The following is a 5250-nucleotide window of genomic DNA, read 5'->3' on the forward strand; positions in this document are numbered from 1 at the left end:
ATACCTGCTAAAAAGCTTATGAAGACGTAGGTGTTCTACATACACTTGCTAAAGAGCTTATGAAGATGTAGGCTCAACAAAGGAATGTAAACAGCAACAATCCAATGTGGGACAACAATGGCAGGCTCTCCCATTCAAACTTTAACTGTAACTTGTTCCTTTAAGTTTATTTGATAAAGACAAAATCTCTACTGCAGTCCTTGCCTGGCAAGCTCACGTGTTTCTCTCTCTCTCTCTCTCTCTGTCTGGTAACTCCCTTAACTGTCCATTACAGATTTTTAACATACTAACACTCCTACTATTCAAAGGTCACTCTGAGCTTCATTGTAACATTTTATAAAATGTACTCCTTCCTCCCATACCTCTTCAAAATCTTTATCTTCTAAGAACTGATAACTCAATACCAGACAGTTGGATCCAGTGACAATAAATGTTTTATCTAAAATGACTTAACTAAAACAATTCCCAAGTGCCATTAGCAGAGATCCCACAGAAGTGTAATGTGGCACTTTCAATGCTATCTTCTGGAACAGGTATGTCTCCAAAGCATGAGAGTTTAAACAGGGGCCATTTAAATTGGCAGATTATCAATGGCTAATGTACTCAATGAGAGGTCGACAGGTCAAGATATTCAGTGATTAAGTGGCCTACATACACCTGACAGCCTTTCTGTAAGATGTTTTCAAATTTCTTACAGATTTTTCCAAATATCAAACATAAGAGAAAGCCTACTTTAAAAGTCTTTTAGGTATTTTCAATGGTTTCTGAGTTATCTGTAGGAAGCTCTGACTTAGTTGTATAGAGTTTGATATACGTGTCCACCATTAAATCCAGATCATGTTTTATATCAAAATTTATGTTAAGCAAAGCCAAGTTACTTGACCTTTGGTCTGTCAAAGTGTTCCTCAGGTATGCTTTGAGACGCTTTCGCCCATTTTCATAGCGTTCATTCTCAACCTTCATCACAGGAAGAATACATAGGACTTTTAGCAATGCATAAACATTAGGAACAAACTTGATGTCTGGTAGATGCAGGGCTTCATAAATGGTGGATGGAAGCTCTATATCTTTCCCTCTGTGTTTCCACTTGATTCTCCAGCAATGCAGCTCAGCTGAGAGTATGTCGGGATTGGGCAAGTCACTTCTGTACATGTCAGCATGGTGCTCCTCCGATGTATTAAATTTGAGCTGTCCCATGACAGAGGGTACAAGAGATAAGCATTTAAGAGCTTTGAGGTGCTGTTCTGAGAATATATCTTTCAGTTCCTGAATAATGTGTTCCACTGTTGGAACGCTTAGAGTTTCTTTATAGTAACTCTCAGAAGTGAGCTGAGATTCCAGGTTACCTAGCTGGGCTCTGCGGAATTTCCCAGGGAGTTTCATCTGAACATCAAGCTTAGTTGCCAAATTTGTGGCTTCTTCGAACCAAAATTCATGATAAACTTCAATATTTTCCATCACTTCATTTAGTGAATGCAGCACTGCAGTCAAGCTACTGGCTGCAAAGAAGACATCAGAGGTTTGCCCTTGAAGGTTTTTCCCAAAGGCTCTTGTAAAAGATAGAACATTTTTAATAACAACAATGGTAACGATGAAATCAAAATCTGTTACTGCACTACAGAGTACAAAAGCTCGACCAGCTATATAGTTACTCCATCTAATATTTGTATCACTATTTATACCATCTAAACATAAAACAAGTGCTTGTAGGAGGTCCACTAAAATTTCAAAAGCATCATGCCTGCCTGTCCACTGAGAATGGCAGATTTCCTTCAGTTCTTTACCCTTTTCCTCATTATTCTGAAAGAGGACAGAAATTACATTGTCAAGCTCCAAAAGCAATTGTGGAGATCGATGGAACAAAGAACAAACTTCCTCAATTGCTCTTAACGCAACAGATACTCCCACAACAGGCACTGATTTTGCCAACCGTATATTTAAGGCACAGGAAGAGCAAAGTGTGTAGACAGCTGGGGGATATTTCTCTAAAAGTCTAGAAGCAACGACTTTCATTTTGGAAGAAAATCCACTGGACACAATGTAAGCCTGGCCACGATAATACTCCATGTTTAACCCCCACTTCTCAGTTATCGTAGTGTGAAATTTTACAGCCAAAATTTCTGCATCAGCTTCATAAGGCAAGAAGCCCACAAATTCCTCTCTCGGGTTATGAGATTCATCAACAAATCTCACCAACACAGGCAAGTGTTCTTCCCCTGCTATGTCCACTACGTCATCAGTGATGATGGAAAAGAAGTGGGAGTCTCTCACTTCCCTGAGGGTCTCCTCCCAAATGCAGCTCTCACAGATGTCTAGCATCTGTTTCTGCTGTGTTTTCGAGCAGAACAATGTGTTAACTGCTGTTGTCTCAAAGCGCTTTCTCAGAACCTCTTCGCCAGAATTTATCCGGCACTCCAGCAGTGCTTGGAAGTTATCTGGAGTAAACAGACCCTCTGGGATTTCATCAGTTTCATGCCCATCCAGAGGGATGTTTTGTTTTCCCATAAGAATCAAAATTTCAAATAAAGATTTTAAGTATTCTTTGTTTTCTTTCTCTTCAAGGGTTAAAGGTAAAATGTCTTCATCCTGTTCTTCACCCCCTTCTTCTGCACTGGGATTCTGAGCATTGCTGTTATTTATTTCTTTATGTTTTGGTTCCTGTTCAGAAGTTTCATCAATTTTTTTTTCTGTTTCAGTGTCCTGATTTCATCTTCACTCAATTCTTTTATTCGTTTTCTGTGTCTACTATGTGGATTGTTCAAATGACTGGTAAGATCAAATATTGTTGGTATTGCATTATCTCGAAGAACTGTCCTATAAGGACTAGTTCTACAAATCATAGAGGTCTCAAAGTGTTTGGGACATAATCGATAATGTTTATTTAGTTGATCAGGTGTTTTATCTTCTAAGTCTGCTCTCCTACGATTCTCCCCCCACTTCTGGCATCTGGCCGGATCCCGCGGGAACCTGAAAAAGGCCAGGTCCGACTGCGTACTCTTCCTGTGCAGTTGGGGGCAGCGCAGAAGTTCGGCATCGTCGCCCACCCGCCGCGGGCCCAGCCCTCCCCTCCCCGCCTCCTCAGGGCAGCCCGCCCGCCCGACGGGGCCGGGGAGGGGAGCCAGGCCGGCCGGCCAGCTCGGCAAGGCCGGCGCGCCGGGGGGAGGGGCGGCTTACAATCGCCTTTTATTAAAAAAATCATTTCGGGCGCCTGGGTGGCTCAGTCGGTTAAGCGACTGCCTTGGGCTCAGGTCATGATCCTGGAGTCCCGGGATCGAGTCCTGCACCGGGCTCCCTGCTCGGCAGGGAGTCTGCTTCTCCCTCTGACCCTCCTCCCTCTCATGCTCTCTGTCTCTCATTCTCTCTCTCGCAAATAAATAAAATCTTAAAAAAAAAAAAAATGCAGAATCAGGGGCGCCTGGGTGGCTCAGTCGGTTGAGCGACTGCCTTCGGCTCAGGTCATGATCCTGGAGTCCCGGGATCGGCAGGGAGTCTGCTTCTCCCTCTGACCCTCTTCCCTCTCATGCTCTCTGTATCTCATTCTGTCTCAAATAAATAAATAAAATCTTTAAAAAAAAAATCATTTCATAGATACAGCTTCAGAAGTAAATTTGTAAATGATCAGCCATTACAAAAAACTTAACTTGCAAATGTTATCTAAAATATTCATCTCTCCTGGCCAAGCTAAGTCAAATTCAATGTGAATAATAGTGTTTGAACAAGCTCCTAAAAAATCTTACATTAAGATAATTATTAATTAAGAACATCCAGGTCCTTTGGACTTCCTCACACTAAATTCATGTAATATCTTTACTTTTTGAGATCGTTTTAGTAGAAGTTGCACATTTATTTTAGAAGAAGATTGAAGCCCATGAAAATACAAGTATTGACTCATTTTCTCTCCGAGTACTTGAAGCATAATAAACTGTCCTGTGAAGTAAAAGAAGTTATAATGATTATGAAATGCAGACTACAATCTCTGAGTCTAAGTAGCTTAGAAACTTTTCTGCCTTTTTCATTCCATTGATTACCAGTACATTATAAAGCTCAAAATAAATGTGCAAAGGGGATCAAAAATTTAATCCTCATATACTACCTAACTGAGCTGACAATTTGTTTTGTGCTGCTTGAAAGTTTGGGTTACACAGTTTGTAAGAGTTGCTATTATTCTAAACTCTTACCACCACTTTCTTTTTTTTTCCTTGGTCATTAAACTTACCATTGTGTGTATAACTGAAATGGGTCTCTAGGTAGAAAAGGAAACTAGCATTAATTAGGCCATACTGAATCCTTTTCATCAGATGAGGCATATTCTTGTGATAATCAACTTTTTTAGGTAGTGGAACCAATTTAAGAACATGGTATATTAAATTTAAAAAACAATTTAATTTTGCATTTATACTTTCTTTTTGATTTTGACATTGTCTATAAATTCATTCTGTATAGGATACCGCATCTAAAGTGAGATTTGCTAAAAATAATAACAATAAATGATAAAAATCAACAAACACCTTGTAGATTTAGTAGAACATTTTAGTTTATTGAAGAAGTTAAAGTCACATTTTACTTTATGTTTATGTGTGTTTTGTGTTTCACTATTCAGTTTCTTTGCCCTAAGAACATAGAATTTGTAAGCCTTCAATTACCACTGAGCTGATGTGCTTTTGAATGTGACAATATGAGGGAAAAGAGACTCAGTATTGGGTAAACATCATATCGTTTTTAAAGCACATTTTCACAGTAAGGAATATTGATTACAGTACATGGTTTGCAAGATGCATGTAAAGTGCCATTTAAAAGGATGGAGATATTTGCCATGCAGATATGTGGAAGTCTCACTGATTTAGGGCAAGAAAGTACAGAGAAAATGCTGGCTGCATTTTTTTAATCATCTTTTTAAAGAAGAAACAAGGTAATTATGGATTTGTATATAAGAAAAGATTAGGGTGGAATCCCTGAATATCCATTTACTCTCTTGAGGCCTCCAATCAAGATGGATTTGGGCTGCAATTATCCTCATGCTGTTCCTTTCCCAAAGTAATAGAAAAAAATAAAATAAGAGATGATATCCAGCTAGGGTCTTGGGAATAGTTTCCTAAATTGTCTTTCTGAGCTACCCTGAGGACCTATATGAACAATCAATAATAGCAACTTTTACCTAGAGACCTAGGATCCTGCCAGAGGAGCAGTTGTTAATATCAGGAGAGTGGATTAGCATAGCAAAAGAGAGGATTTAGTGAGTCGGGATGGGTT

At 39.4% G+C, this 5250-nt stretch overlaps 1 pseudogene; it reads right to left on the reverse strand.

The window, feature by feature from the left end:
- Window positions 1-717: 717 nt before the first annotated feature.
- Window positions 718-3034, reverse strand: LOC118023716 (annotated as a pseudogene).
- Between the last annotated feature and the right edge of the window lie 2216 nt (window positions 3035-5250).

This window comes from Mirounga leonina, unplaced genomic scaffold (genome assembly GCF_011800145.1).
Source record: "Mirounga leonina isolate KUSES-001 unplaced genomic scaffold, KU_Mleo_1.0 Mir_180, whole genome shotgun sequence".
Taxonomy (NCBI): Eukaryota; Metazoa; Chordata; class Mammalia; order Carnivora; family Phocidae; genus Mirounga; species Mirounga leonina.